Consider the following 16,773-nt stretch of genomic DNA (forward strand, 5'->3'; position numbering starts at 1 on the left):
ACAGCTACAGCCTGTGCTGGAAGACTATCAAAGAGTCCCTCACTTGCCATGGGTCTTCCTCAGAGGAGTAACTGCTGACCTGCAGGGGCTGGGCTCCAGCTCCACCACCGATACTCCAGGGCTGGAAGAGCACAGCTTGAGGTCACCTATGGGAACTGCCCTGTGTCTTGCACTATCTGTAAAACTTGAATCCTTCAATTAAAAAAAAAAATTAAAGAAAAAAAATTAAAAAAAAAAAAAAAAAAAGAGAAAAAGAAAACAAAGAGAAAAAAAGATAATATAGAGGGAAAAAATATGAAAAAAAGAAATAAGAAAGTTCTTTTAAAAAAAAATTGAAAATAGCGGGGAAAAAGGGGTTTTTTGCAGCTAAAATTCTTTTTTCCCACTAGAGGGAGCAGCCCTAATAGACTTGAGGCTAGAGCTCTGATGCCATGGTGCTTTCTGTCTGATGAGCTTTGCCCATCATGACACTCCTATCAAGCGCATCTATAAATACCGACTCTGAATCGCAGGCTCCCAGCAGGATAAGCCCGTCATCGTTTACAGATAATTAATTCAAGAAAAGCCCAAATGCAGAGAGTGTTTCTGACAGGATGTTTCCCGTTATGCCAAAGGGGGGGTGGATGGCTCCCACGGTGTCTGGCGTGCTCAGCTGTCAGTTCCCTTCCCTGTGCCGTTTCTGTCTGGCGTAGTTTGTGACACCCTAAGAAAACCCAAAAATTCTGGTTTTGTTTCTGTTTGCATTTTTAAAAAGTGAGGGAGCTGGGTGGGAGCATTCCCCACGAGGAGCTGGCAATGAAGGGGGTACATCTCTGACCTTGGCAGCGATGCTCAGGTCCAGGGTGGACGCTGTGGTGTTGGTTTGTGACTGCACTGCAGCTTTCAGCAGGTATGCAGATGTGTCAAGTGGATTAAAAATAATGCTCTTCTGCCTCTTATAGAAAACAAAAAGGTGCTTACCGATATTCCATGTATCCAGGACAGGTGTCAGGCTGAGGAGGTAATTTGTGGCATGGGTGTGCCCTTGTTTTCATCCTTCACAAAGGAAGGTGATGAAAGGACATATCCGAACAGTTTAAACCCTTAGTGCATGACCAAAGAGATGAAGGAAGTGTTTCTAAGTCATGCAGGTTATTTTAGAGCTAGCCTCACATGATTTGAAAAATGGGGTCCTGATGATGTGCTAGTCATCATACTGCCTGACCCTATTCATACAGAACAGAGTATTAACAAAAATACCTCATGGAATACAATTCAACTTGATGCATGTTGCTACACTAGGAGTCCTACAAAAAGATACCCATTCAAGACCTAATCCTGAAAACCCTAACATTATGAGAAATGACATCCCACAAGAATTTCACTAAACTCCTGGGGGCTACTCCCCCAAATTAAAAAAGTTGTCTCTGTACATTTGCAGGATCGGATCTTTACAGGACTGACCACCTTTCAGCAAATCCTGTCTGCATACTGAAACACCTTTAATAGGAATAGCTGAACAAGTGTGTTTAACAAAAAGTTGTATACTATCGAGTGATGTAATATACTGAACCCTAAATGTAACATCTATCTGCACCCCTTTGTGTCCATGGTGCAGAGTATGGAAACCTGTTCAGCTGACAGGCTGAGACAGAGTTGAATTCACATCACCATCAAAGCTGTACAGTTAAGTTTTCACTCCTACATTTTAAAAAAAATTAGTATTTTCCCCCCAAAAGATCCCCCCAAAATATGTAAAAATCTTCAGTAGTAGTAATGTCACCTTTAGCTAGTTCTCAAACAACCTTTTTTCCTTTCTTTTTCTCCCATAATTTTGAATCTCCCATAATTGGTTAGCCTCTCTTCTTTTTTTTTTCCAATGGTGATTTTAATCCTCCACTTAGAAACGCACCCAGCTGTAGCACATCAGTAGTCAGGGCTGGTTAGAATTTATCAGATGGCTTCAATGCTGGAAAATTCTACTTTGTCAAAATCAAAACTCTTCATAAAAGCATGTCACTTTCTGACGTAAAATTCTATTTAACTGAAACCACAGCTTTCAGTAATGTCAAAGCATCATTTTGACATTTTGGAAATGGAACATTCTTGCTCCAAGAAAGTTTTTTGCTTTTTATTGTATTTTCTTGAAGAATTTGTAACCTCCCATTTGGTTCTGAGAGTAGGAAAAAACCTCCTCAGAACAACAGATTTTCCTCAGTAAGAATTCTTCCCACTATGCTCTGTGCCTCATCCCTTCCCTCCACCTTGTCCCTCCTGTTCTGGACATCACAGCTGAGGGGGCTGATAACACAAACATAGTATTTACATTGATGTTGTTATACTTAATATGCTGAAATAGTTTTTATGTACATATTTGATGTATACAGTCGGTGGTGCTGTTTGATTTGATACAACACTTGTAGGACAAGGAATGTCCAGACCATGATATTTAATGTTCTGTTTTTTACAGGGAAGGCAGTTAGCAGATTCATTTTATGTGTAAGTAATGCTTGTAATAAAAACTCCTTGTTGCATGTTTTGGTTTTTTTTTTTCTCCAATGAAAGGCAATTAGGAGGCAAACATTACTGCAGTAATATTGCAATTAAAACAAAAAATTTTTCTCTTTCAAGTCTTGTTGGTGAGGGTAGTTGAGCAACTCTGCTGTGCCAGTGGTGTCAGGCCATTTCTTCAGACCAAGCACTAAAGAGAACATGCATGTCAGCCACTTCTCTCTTAGCTTCTGCTTTAGACACTGCTTGTACAAATTACTTCTCTTGTTATTCTGCTTGTAGTTCTACAGACTGCTGCCAACTCAGCTGCATGTTTGTTGCCAACAGGTGGCTGGATGTGCATATCCTTAAAGGCAAGACATGTTCCTCCTTTCTACTTCTAAGCACTCGTGGCTGAATCAAAAGGCACTTTGGTTGCTTCAGACAGTTTCAGAACTGTAAAAAAAAAAAAAAAAAGGCAAGCAGCAAAATCTAAGGATTTGGGAAGTGCTCCTCCCTCGCTCAAGTGCTGGTTGCAGGGCATTAAAAATATAGACCCAGCATAACCATCCAGCACAGCAGCCACTGCAACACAGGTCAGCCACGCCTCCTTCTCACCCATCTGCTGCCATGGCCTCTTCTCTCACTCTAACAAATGCCTCCTTCCCCAGCCAGACCTCTCTGACTTTCAATGAATGCCTCTAGGAATGCCTCCACCTCTTGGAGCCCACTGTCTTGGCAGGCTGAGGAGCACAGCAGCCAGTGCAGCACTAGCAGCTTTGCTCAGCGCGATTAATTCAGGCAGGAACACTTGGGACTGGCACTTAAAGCATCACTCTGGGCTGCTTTTGTCCTTAAAATTATCACTGAATTTCTATAGGTTGTCAGCAGTCTTCATGAGTTACATTTCTTAAAGAAAAGATGGATGGGAGAGAATTGTTGGAAAATTAGTAGCAAAATGAGCAATAACCAGCAAAACAAAAAGAAAATGGGTGATTAGATTTTGGTGTGAAAAGATGCCTGTGTTAGATTAGTGGCAGGAGTGCAAACAACCCTCCTGTTCAACCAGTGCCACCCAGGCAAGGCAGGATCAAAGGACAGTGTGGGAACAGGTATATATATGGCTTTAGAGGGAGAACAGCTCCAGAGCCTGGCCTTGGATCTAGGAGCCAGGGAAAGGCTTTCCTCTTGCCCCAGCTCAGCCACCTCACAGCCCTTTCCTGCCCATGGGGTGAACACCCTCCCTTTCCTGGCTGCTCTCTTTGAGGGCTGAACAAGATCAGAGAGGTATCCCCAAAACATCCTCCAAAACCTTCAGCCAATTACTTAGTACCATCTTTATTTTCTTCCTTCTCTCTTTTTCACTCTTATCCTTCAATGACTTCTATTTGGAAAAAACCAAAAAAACAGCAGAAGGGAGGTCCCTGAAGCCCCCCCAGGAACCTGTGGGTTGCCCTCCAGCACACCCCATGAAGGAGCACCTTTGGGATCAGACATCTGCCAGGATGCAACCAGTTCTGCCTTGACACCAACAAAGGAGGAGAGCATTAAATGCCCTCTTTGTATTAATTAAAATTAAACGTTTTCAGGGAGTTTCCCCTCTCTGAACTCCAGACCCCTCCTCAGGGCCAATTGCTTGGCTTTTCCCCATGTGGCAAGGAGGGAAGCAAAGGAGGTGCCCAAATGGGCTGCCTGCTGCTGGCTGCTCCAGTGAGGTGGTAGGTATGGCAGAACCAAAACCAGCTGCTGCCCCAGTTTGAAACTGGTTTGGCTGGAGAGAGGTGTCGTACCCAAGGTTTCACTCCTGGGAATTTTGCTGTCAGTTGTTCATGGGTCACACCCCAAAGTTTCACTTTGCACATTCAGGCTGTTGCTGTGAAAACTGCATCTCCAAATCTTGAGTTTGTGTTAGGGGATTGCTCTGCTGGCACAGGCTGTTTCCACATCAACAGGCTTGGGGTTGCTAGGAAAATAAGTCACAATCAGTGCTCCAGTGGCAAAAAATGCAGGGAAAGGGAAGGTCAGCAAGAGCCTCCCTTCCTTTTCAAGCACTTCTGTGCACAGAACTTTGCTGTGGCAGCTCCAGAACAGGACCCACACACTGTCGCTCTCTGTTGCTGGTAATTGGGTCACAGAGAGCCATACACATTTTCCTTGTCTCACCAAAAATACAGTCCCAAATTTGCACACCTTCTCCAGAGAAAGCAGGCAAGTAGCTGCACACATTGCCTCTGATCCCTTGCAATAGTTGCACGCTGCTCTCTAATTCGTGCTCCCTTCATGGACAATTGGAAATGGATTCCCTTGGAAACCTAAAATTGTGCTTGAAAAAGTATCACTTTTATTCACTGCCATGAGTTCAATATTATGGAAACATGTCTGCTAACAATTTGCTTTGTGTAATTTGTACTAATGCTAATAAGCAACAGCTGCAACATTTCCTGTTGTAAATTCTTTTGTGGTTGCAGCGGTATTATCACATCTGTACTTCACAAATCTGATAGACTCTCGCACAACTTGCTCATTCTGGCCCTGGCTCCAGCAAATCCCTGTGCCTCAGCAGTACAGCTATGCAAACGTGAATTTACAGTCTCTGTCTCCCTTTGCTCTCAGAGCCTTCGCTCCTCACCAGGTGCCTGGAGCCGGATGGGTGGGTGGGGATGTGGTGGCCCAGAGGTCACGGTGTGGTTGGAGGGGATTGCTTTCAGCAGAGACATCACTGACCAGCCAGGTTTACTGCAGTTCAAGCAGACAGGTTTCGGTCAGAGGCTAAGTGCAGGAGAAACGTGATTTATTAAAGAAGAAGAAAGAAATATGAGTGTGTAATACGCTGCCACCATAAGACTCAAGCTGAAACCCAAGAAACTTTCAACTGTAATCTAAAGAAAAATGTTTCCCTCACTCAAGACGCTAAATAAAGCATGTTAGGCCAAACCCAGGTCCCACTGAGGTCCACGTAAGTTTTTCTATTGAATTCATAAAAGCAGGGCTTGGCTCATAAACCAGGTCAAGCTACATCCCATAGTAACTAGAGCCTAACAAGCTATTTCATCCTCCCTTACAAAGAGCGGAGACAGACGCCGCTGGCCAACCCCTTCTCCCCTGCTCCCGGGGCAGCTGCTAGAATCCTGGTAGAGAGCTCTTCCAGCTACACCTCTACCTGATCCCAACACCTTCTCCAGTTAGCTTTGTATTTTAGCTCTGGGTTTCATGGAGGTTGGTTTGGGTTTTCCACTTCGCAGCAAACCAAAGCCCGTGTGCTGAGGATTTCAGCCGTGCCACTAGGCAGAAACTCGCCCTGGTTTCAACATGACTTCACTTGGAGATTTCCACACGTCCCCGAGGCGAAGCCCTGGTGGAATTTAAATATAAGACTTTTCAAAATCAGTCGCGGTGACCCACAACTTTTGGCTCCTTCAGCATCCTGGCACTTCATCATACTTCAAACAGCTGAGTTTCCTGGTAGTGCCATAATCAGACAGCAATAGCTCACAGGACTTCAGAAGAGACTTTGACTTCAGAGACTTGTTCCTCTTGGTCTGTGGGCAGCTGCCCAAAAGCTGCATTTGAGGCTAGACAGGAGAGCATGCCAGTGTGTGTGTATAGCTCAGAGAGGCTTGCCTGGCTGCAAAGACAGCCCCCGACACGACTGAAATAAGAGAAGGGCAGAGCAGCTAGGAAGGATGGGGTTCAAAAATGAGCAAGTCCCAGGCTTCCCTGGGCTTCCTGTGGAGTTTGTACCCTGTCTCCAAGGGTTGTATTGAACTTTCCCTGCATAGAGCAGTATGCCTGTGTTACCCAGAGTTTTCCCTTAGTGTCACAAGGAGCTGGGATCACACCTCCCTTCCTTTTTTGAATATGGGAAACCAACTTCTTATTGTCAGAGATCTGCAAAAGAGTGGGAAATGGGAAAATTCCTGAAATCCAAGTGGTACAGGAATGAGGACATCTCAGACTGGAGAAGTTTCACAGCTTTCAGTGTCTTTCAGACAAAAGATAGGAGAAGGGGAGAAAAAGGACTTCTGAACTGCAGTGAATCCAAGCCAGTGAAAGACGAGTGATTAATTTTATCCCTCACTTTGATGGTTTCCTGATCTGTAATGTGTTTTATGGCCCTGAGCATTTGCTGCAGTGGCAGTACTGTGAATTGATCCATGTGTCCAGGTTCCACTGGAACCAAATGGCTGCTTCTAAAACCTATCTGTCTTCTTCATGGCTTTTCTAATGTGCTTTAGCAAGCAGAGTCAGTATTTAAAGAAAAAGACCCTTTTTTTCTTTTTCTTGTGGCACAAAAGATTCAGTAAACAGCTATAACCACAGCTGTGTAGCAAGGCAGCATACATGGGCTTTTAATTTTATCTCTCTTGGAAACCTAGCAGTAAAAGAAAGTTTCTTTCTTACTCAGTTTTCACACTTACAAGAGGTTGATCTAAATTCCAGTCTTCATTGATGCTACTGTTGCAAGACGAACCTCTCTTAGGGCACGGCGCTCCAAGATCCAACAGGTGTCCCAGCAGAAGTGCACAAATAGTGCTCTGAGTCTGTTGCCCTCAGGACTGGTTAGCCTGGCTTGGTGCTACTGCTCCAGATTCAACTGATCCCTCTGCTGGCTTGCTCAGGACTGAGCCAACCCTGTGCTTCAAGCCTCACCTTTTATTGCCCCCCTAATCCTGCTCATGGGCAGTTGGGGCCCGCCCTAATCAGGCACAGGTGGGCTTAAAACAAGCTCATGCCCACTCCCTGGCAATTAGTGGCACCTGGTTGCCTCATTTCACTATATGCTACAGTAAATTTAGTAGAATTATTCTACATTTTTCTAGAGTAAATGAGACCAGTCTCCGATCTTCTAAGGGTTCAAACACAAGCAGGTCATGCTGCTGTTATCAAAACTCACTATCAGTACTTGTGTCATGACAGCATGTAGAGATTGTGTATGGTGCTGTGCAGACAGACTGTGAGAGACTAAACCTGCCCAACAGAGCTGAGAGCTTCATGCAGCAAAAGAGACAACCAAAGGGTTTCCTAGAGGAAGTTTTTCCTCCTTTTTGCAGACAAATGCTCGAAACTGATAGAACTCAATGGCACAGGGGGGAAATAGCACAACACTGAGAAAAATGAAGCAAAACTTCTATGAAGGTGAATCGTATTGCCTGCTTCCCAACATCATTAAACCTGACCTTTGGTCAAGCCAGAAGATTGAACCCAGACCTACAGATCTGAATCTAGTGCCTTACCCACAAGACCCTCCACTCTCACCATATCACCATACTCCAGTTTTTAACCCTGTGCTATCCATTTCTGACTTACCCCTTGCACAGTCCTTGCCCACACCTGCCTTATACACCTGGGAGATAACACCCAGACAGACGCTTAAAGTTTGGTTACTCCTTCACTCTGCCCTCATTCTTCCTCCTCTTAGTCTTCCTTTGCTCTCTAGCCTCTTCCTTTGGAACTTCCGACCCCTTCCCATTTCCCATTTCTGTTTCTCTGCTGTAGTTACTTTTTTTTTTTTTTTTTTTTTTTTTTTTTTTTTTGCTTTCTTGCAGGATCTCTTCTTTGGTTTTCCTTTCCATCTTTCTGTGACTGTACATGTGTCTCCTTCACCCTTGCTGCAACTCCTTCTCGGCCTTTTGGCTCTTTCCTGATCTTCCATTTCTCTCTGTTTCCCTTCTCTTTCTCTGTAGTTTTCTGCACCCCTTTGTTTCCTTTCAATCAAGTGCCCTTCACAGGAGAGTTTAGTACCAGTTCTGCTGTGACAAAGACTACCACGCGCTGACATCTTTGAATTAGGTTGTCTATATTTTTTGACATACTTTTTATCTTGGACAAAAAAACCCCAACCTTCCACTGCTTTCATTTACCTGCATGAAAGGCACTTTTTGAGGATGCTTTTTAACTAGTTGGCTGATGATTATTTGCAACAAATACCTCATTAAAGGCTCGGCGCTTTTACACAGGGCGAGTACAGTTTTCCCCTCTACCTTCCATCTTTTCCTGTACTGCCTCTCGATATTCAAGCTGCTAAATGCTTTTTGAACATTCCCAGTTACCCTGCTCACTGGGATGAATCCTTGGCTCCTGCCCCACTGCCGATGCACGTTAAGGCCATGTGGACCAGGCTTGGCCCTGCAAATTCCACACCATTAGGCAGGTGTGAGCATCGATGTGTGCTGAGCACAGAGCCACCAGCATCACTCCCCCAGGCCTTGGGGAAGGTCGAGCTGCCTTTCAGCTGGCATCAGAAATCTGGTTGGTAAAAGAGGTGTCCATCGCCAACAATAGGGACAACAGGAGGTAGGCAAGAGCCATCCGGCTGGAGGAAGAAGAGAAGTGGTGGTGGCCAGCTGGGAGGAGGTGGTAGGATAGGCAATACCAGCAGTGGGGGGAGGCCATGCTTCCTAAGCCTACATTAAGGGTTTTGAGAAAATCCACGTGGCAACTGGCACTGCAATATTTACAGCAGCATCCTTCACACCAAAATACGTGCAATAACACGAGGGAGAGTCACACATGGATGCACAAGTGTGAGTTTAGAGTAATGACTGTAGCTTCTGTGGGGCTACCACATAATTTCTACTAGGGGGAGTGAGATCAGGTTTTGGCTCTGGGTCTCTGTTTCCAAACAGTGTGAAGGATGAGAGCAGAAGAGTTTCTATCCAGCTGGAAAGTGGCAGCCTTAAATCAGGCCACAAAATAGTGCAACTCCTATTCACCCTTTTATTTTATTTTTTTTTTAATTCTGCTCTGAGCTCCCTTCCAACTCCTCAGCATTAACTTCCAAGGCTACCGAAGCATGTACAAGGCTTTTTTGATGTATATGCAGCTATTAGATTTTGTATTGCTAATTGGGCTCAAAGTGTGTTAGCTTTGATTTTTAATGTTCTGTAATTTGCTAGATAAGCTTCAGTTTCTGCAGCAGCTGTATAAGTAGGGCTGCTTTCATTGCATATTGCAGGTATTTTCCAATCTTGGACTTTTTTTCCATCTCTACTATTTATTAATCTCACCTTCCTTGAGAGGTGAATGACATTTCTTTCCTGGTACTGTGCAACCTTAGGAGTAGACTTTTTGCAAGGGACATCACATATCAAGTGAATACAGAGTTCTTTTAATCTTTTCAAGCATATAGAAGCTCTGCCAGAGAGGAAAAAAAATCATCCCAGTCCCACAGGAGCTAACAGGAGCCTGTCCAACCCATGGCACAGGCTTCTCTTCTATGACTGCTCTTGAAACAGAGAAAGCAGCTCACGTACACCAGCTCACAAGGCTTCCTTCACCTGCCAGTATCTATATTAAAAAGAGAACGCAAATAATGAGATTTCCTTTTTAATAAAAATGTGCTGTCATGATAAGATTATGGGCTTGACTTCAGTCTTAGGTCTTGTGACTTGGTGTGAGGTGTATCTAAAGGCAATGTATTTTGAAAGCCCTTGGCTCAGACTGTCCCACTTCTTTCATCATCCTACCTGGTTTTACTCCAGCTGGTGCTGCCACCCAGGTGTCACCAGGCTTCTGCTCTCTTCCTGATGGCAAAGGGCAACTGGGTTGAAGACATCAGCAGCACAAGAGTGTCATAGCTCCCTATGAGCTGTGATACAGCTGATCCTGAGTGCCCCCTTGGAAAAAAAAAACATTGTCAGCTCCTGTCAGTGCACCCACCATGCTCTCCTGCCCCATTTCCAACACCCACCACCACCCATCTGCCCGGGTGTTTGGATCATGTCCTGCTATGTAATTTTTTCTTGGCTGTAATCATTTTGGTGCTGATGTAAATCTAGACCATCCCCACCAGCATCACTGAGCTGGTACTGATGTCACACTGACTGGTCAGGACTTCTGTATTCATCTTTTTCTCATCTTTGCCTTAGCAAAACTGTTTCAGTTCGCTCTCTTTCAGTCAGAGAGGAAAAAAAGCATCTCACCCACTGACCACCTCAAGGTCCCAACACAGCAACGCAGTTCTGTGCCATCTGATGGCAAGCACACACCTTGAGTCTTGAGCTTTTTTTTGAGTTGACTACTTGATGTGTTTTTCTGAATCTAGGTAATTTCTAATTCTGTGAAGCCTGAGTAGTTTTTTCACTGAACTATCTACTATCCACTATCTACTATCCTACTATCTACTTTCTGCTATCCACTCATTTTACACTGCATTATATTTTAGCATTGCTTAATTTTTCTGCTATTGTCAGGAGGTACTAAAGAGTTTGGGGTTACAGAAACAGCTTAGATGCCTACAACTCCCCTTACTGCAAGCCTTCTCCCTTTTTGGCCAAGAATTCTTACTAAAGATGATATATAGGATATATTGTCAATTATGCCAGGATTACCATACAATGCTAGCAACAATCAGGGAAAAGACATCTCTCCCTTAGTTCCACTTATTGGAAAAGTAATGCAAACTCTTTAATACTTGGCTGTTTCTCAGCTATCAAAGCTTCCCCTAATCAATCATCTCCAACAGCGAACACCACATTATATTGAATATTTGTGTATTCACTTGGCAAATACACAAACAAGGGAAAGCTGAGGTAAATGAATGTGGAACTTACGGGTGAGAATAACGTGAATAAAATGCCTGGAGTCCCTGAAGCAGCACGACCATGACAAACAGCATATTAGTATTGCTCTCACCCTGCCTCAAAGGGTTTTATTGAAGTGATTTGTCTTCAGCTGTGGAGGTGTGTGCCTTCCTACGTGTGTGTACACACAGGCCTGATGTGTGCACACAGATATGCACCTGCCCACCAGCTGCACACCTCATACATATTCATGCATCCAAATGAAATAGTCTCTGTTGATTTAGCATGTTCTTTATGGGTGGGTCCAGTATGTTCATTCTTAATATGTACAGTGTTTCAATGTACACGCAACCACTTAACAAATCTAGTGTCTAACTGTGATTCCTTTTTTATTTCTTCATAGTTTTTTATTATTTGTAACTTATTACTTCCAGTGGATTCTCTGTCCCTATTTAGAGGCATGTTTTAATGTATAATATATAAAATATATTGACTGTTCCGTGTGCTGTATGCTACTGTTTGCATCTTACTTAAACTGAGTATTACTGGTCTTAACGTTCTTAGTTTTGTACATCTGACTGTTGCTTGGGTTTCAAAATTTGATGCAGTATGTTTAAGAATGTAGTATAGATGGGGACCAGCTGTGATAAAGCAAAAACGTCCCAAACCTCCAGATTTATGTATCATAGAAAAAGCCAGGACTTTCTTTTACTATTGCAAAATGATTTCTGTATTTTTAATAAAGAATTGGATTTACTTGGTTCAATGTATGTTTTATCTAATAAACTGTATTTTTTAAATAAGGGTCTGGTCTCAGTCTTGACACACCTGCAATCTCCACGGACACACAAAGCATTTTTACCTAACAAATTCCCTGTGGCTAAGCCTGCAGCTCTGCTAATGCCAGAATTACCTCATACCCTGACCAGTGCAGAGCTAATCTCACATTTTTACTCACATTTCTCTGCTATGCAAATAAGACACAGATATTGAGGTGTCAGCCTGTTGATAAATCCCCACTGCAATACATTAGCATCAATGCTCATTTGCAGGGCAAGCAGTTTCTTTGGGTCTCCACTGAATTAAGGGTAGGGTGTTGTTTTGAAGCAAGGATACAATACACAGGCAGACTCCTAATCCCTCAGGCTGCATCTGCATGGGCAGACCCTCCTCTCATTTGTGCTGATGTAAATCCGAAGTGTCTGAGCTGAAGTCATTACTGTAATTCTGGATTTACAGTGGGGAGAAAACAAGAGCAAAATTTGTCCCAAGACCATAATATTTCAAGGCTGATCTGCCCACTTTACACACTAGCAGCTAGTGGAATACTCTAGCAATGTCTCAATAAAAAGCCTGAAAAAGAGACAAAAAAATCTCAGCTCAACTACCAAAAAACTTCCTCTAGAAAATAAGAAATGCTTTCCCTATTGTGTAGAGTTGGCTCTAGCTACCCAAGAAATACATAGCATTGAATGATTCCCCTCTTTTTTGCCCTTTAATTACACTTTCTTCTATGATGCTATCAACACTACAGCATGATGAAGTTTCCCTTGAAGACAATTTGCCATCCACACCAGTGAAAGCGAGAATAGGACCCTGGATAATAGTCTTTGTGTCCTATCTTCTTATTGCTCTCTGTAATCGGAGAGAAATCAGTTGCAAAATCTAATGTTACAGAAAAAATAGATGGATGTATTCAAGTGACTCCACTAAAGAAAAGCGGGCTCAGGTCACTCCTTGTTTTCTTCTACTCTGACCCCTCTTTATGAATCCTTAATTTAAGGTAGACTTTAAAAAAAAAATGTTTTAAAGTTGTTTCTTCTCCCACTATTCCTTCTTCATGCTATTCCTTCGGCTAAAACCAAAATTGAAAGCTTGTGAGATATGTAGCAACCCAGCTGCCATTCACCCCCAGTTTTGGCTTGGTGCTTGCACCTCTGACTCAAAAGAGAGAAGCCAAGGCAGGAAAGTCCTGGAGCTGAGTGGTCAAAGGCCTCAGCAGAGCCAGGATGAGCAGCTCCTGCTGATGACCACAGGGTCCTCTCCCCTGGCATGGGTTCTCACATTCCCAGTCAGGCACTGCGTTAGGACTCAGTTCATTCATCAAGCCTTACCTCAGTCACATCCCTCCCTTGTATTCCTCAACAACAGACTGCAGTGTCTGTTAGCTCTTCTGGCTAAGAGAAATTTGCCCTTTTTTTTTTCACCAGACAGTTTTTTTATCTCATCTCCAGGCCTGAACACCAAAATGAAATTTTCCTTCAGACTGAATACACGTAGAAGCTGCCTAAAGTCATTTAGAGCCTGGTTTCTGAGGTACTTCTCCTCAATTTAACTTCATACTTGTCTTATGTGTCTGTGAAGTGCTTTGTCATCTCAGTTTGAAGCTCAAACACCATCTGCAATAAATACTGGGTGGAAGGAGAAAGCTCCTTCCTTTGATTACAAGAAGTCTATAGGGTAGACTAGATTCAGGAAGCCAGAATTGATCCTGAAGATCACTGAATAATATGGGCCATGCAGTGGTTTCATTTACTATGCCATCTAAAGATCCCCAGTGGGACTCACATCCCAGCTCCATGAGGAATCACACAAAGAAATAAGACATCAGCATTCCAGCCTTGCACAGCTCAGAAAGCAGAATCTCAGGCAATGGATTAATACATGTATCTATATAGCTATATCTATACACATATATTTATAAAAAACATATAAATGCATATACATATAGAGAGAGAGAAACACCATTTGCCAAAATGGGTAGTGCAAAGCAAACAAAAGATGTGGATGCTCTTTATAATTGTTGTGTAAACACAACAGGCTCTTTTTTTCCCCTAATTACTTGGCGTGATGTTACCTCTCACACACCTGCCAGGAACCTATAGTGCAAGAGCTGGAGTGTGGCAGGTGGTTATATTTTATGCAGTCCCTTGCACAGACTGTTGATCTGGTATTGCCAAACAGAAGAGGGGTGTCATGCACCAAAGAGGGTTTCAGCCTGTTCAGATCCCTGCAAGGGAGGCCTGCCCACCTTTACCATGGTCGTTGACACTGAACACACCTGGGAAGGATTTTCATTTGCTTGTATATTGAGGAAAACTTCTGGTTAAAGATTAAGTCCAGGAAAGATAAGTTAGAAGCCACTGGGAGATAGGAGTCACCTCCTATGCCTTTGACTCACCCTGCACATTCAGGAGAAGGATCAGAGAGCTCCAGTTTGGCAGAGATTTACTCTGTAGGTAACAATTTGCATTTTTCCAGCCCTGTAAATAATTCCAAGATCTGTCTGTGCAAGAGCTCTTGGGGGAGAAAAAACAACCTCCAGTCATGCCCCAGCAATGAGACTCATGCTAATGAACATTTCTATCTGTCAGTGCCATCTTGACTACATACATGCCACCAATGGCTGAGCAGGACTTTCATTCGCAGCTGTGTGTAGACATCCGTGGCATCTGGCACAGAAGCTAAGAGGAAAAGTATACATACCCCTTGTAGACTCAATGTCCTCTTAGTGTCTAGAGAACATAAAGGAGAAAGATGCATCCCGAGCAAGGGTGGAGAACCAGGTCTGAGGAACAGGGTGGCAGGAGAATGGCAGAAAAGCCTGGAGATATATAAGAGAGTGGGAGCTGGTGGACAGCTAATGGTAGTGCTTGAGACTGGGAGAAAACAAGACAGACATAATTGTAGGCAAAAAGGGAAAATTATGAAAGAAACAGAGAGGGGAAAATATAGGACAAACTGGTGAAGGAACTATGGACAAAGAAAGAGAAGACTGTGATGGTCTGTGAGAGGACACGATGCTGAGGCCAGGCTACAGCACAGCCTCTGAACCCATCCATGACTGTGCAGAGACTGGGATTCACTGCAGGACCTGAAGCATGGGTGAAGAGCTGTGGGCAGAAGCAATTGCAGCAGAGTGTTCTCCCCTTGTCAGCACCTCAGGAGTAGCTGGAGCAAGGGAGCAAAGCCATGCAGCCAGGCCATGTGCCAGCCATGGCCACCTCACAGCACTGGGGACCAGGAGTATGGGTAAACCCTGGGCATTATGGTGTCCCTAGGGCTCCCTCTGCTTGCCCCAGCAGCCCCTCTCTCAGATCTCAGCCCTTTCCACCCCATTACTGATTTCTCCATTTCTCTCATCCATTCATTTTTATCCCTCTGGCTTTTCAAACTGATGAGAGCTCTTTGTTCAAAAATAAGCCATCTTTCCAAATAGTGTTACTTCTCTCCTTGAACTTTTCCCTGTGAATGACTTGACATTAAGCTGATAGTTGCTCTTAACTAATTGTTAACCTATTAGTTGAGACCATAAAAATTATTGAAAGGCCAAGGCTAAAGCTGTTTAAATGAGAAATATTCCAACAGAACTCCCCCGAGATGAAATAAAAAAGCTCCTGCCGACAGAGCGGCTGCCAGTTTCAGACTAACGGGTTTGAAGATGATGTTTTGCTAACAGCAGTTAATCAGTAAATTCCCATTACTAATAAGGCCATCACTCTTGGCTGAAGCTGCAAATTACATGTTATGTTTCGCAGTGCTGAGATAAAATGTTCTTTAAATTTTGCATCTGCAAACGTAATGTTTAGCACAGAACACCATCAGGAAAAACAAGAGGAAAATTGACAAAGTGTCACATACATTCAGCAGCAATTTGCTTCTCTGTCATGAAAATTACATATCTGTTTTGTTCTGGTATTTATTACCACCTTGAAATTTGTATTTAGGAGAGGAGAGGAAACCTAGAAGGCCGAGGTTTGATCTCAGGCACACTGCTGCAGCGTGAGAGGCACCCTGAAGTGAGACATAGCTTCATGTAAAGTGAAATCAGAATGTGGCCCAGTCACTTAATCACTTAGGATAAAATTAAAAAGGGAATAACCCCAAAAGTTTCACGACAATGTTGCATCTTGATTGTCAGCCAGATCTTTCCTCACCCATAGTGTTGCAAATCTGGCTTCTTTCCACTGATGTAATCATCGTTTCAGATTTTAGCTCTCTTACTAAAGAGTAGGATTTTTGCCATCAGTGTCCAAAAAGAGCACAAGAATGTGTTTTATTATGGTTAGAAAGCTGGAGGCACTCCTTGATTGCCAGTCCCTTTCATACAGCTCTCCTTGTCCCAGACATAGCCAATTCAGAATCCAGCCAGTTGCTTGGAAAATGGAAGATGAAAAGCACAAATAACTAACTCAACAGCAGGGCTTTCTTCCAGCATGAAATGTTCTTTATCTACATTTCCAGAGATAGCTATACAAAAGACACCTGCTTTAGGCAAAGCTCCTCCCTCCAGTGCCAAATGATCTTTGCAGGGACATGGCAGCCTCACTTCTGCTGACCACTTCATATTAAAGTTCCTGGCATCCCCCCATGACCTCCAGCAGCAACTTCAGACTTGGCTGTTGGTGAGAGCAGCTTTTTGCCCAGCACTTTTCATTCTTCATGGAAATGGGTGCACACATCCAGGCACACATCCAGGCACCATCACAGTGGTGACCATGGGTCCCTTAAAGTCCCTTAATATTGGTGGGAGTTTGTTTGGCTGTAGAGCACATTGTTCAGCCTCTGTGCTAGGGTGGGCACAGGCAGGCTGCCTGTATTGGTGCTAACAAGGATGTTTCCCTGCTCCAAAAGGGAAGGGAAACTCTCCAATGCTGCCGGGCAGCCCATTTCTGGAGCATACATGGTACCTTAAGGAGAGATGGCGTATGGGCATATTTCAAGGCCAGGTTGGATGAGGCTTTGAGCAACCTTGTATAGTCAAGAGGTGCCCAGGCCCATG

This window comes from Calypte anna, chromosome 3 (genome assembly GCF_003957555.1).
Source record: "Calypte anna isolate BGI_N300 chromosome 3, bCalAnn1_v1.p, whole genome shotgun sequence".
Taxonomy (NCBI): Eukaryota; Metazoa; Chordata; class Aves; order Apodiformes; family Trochilidae; genus Calypte; species Calypte anna.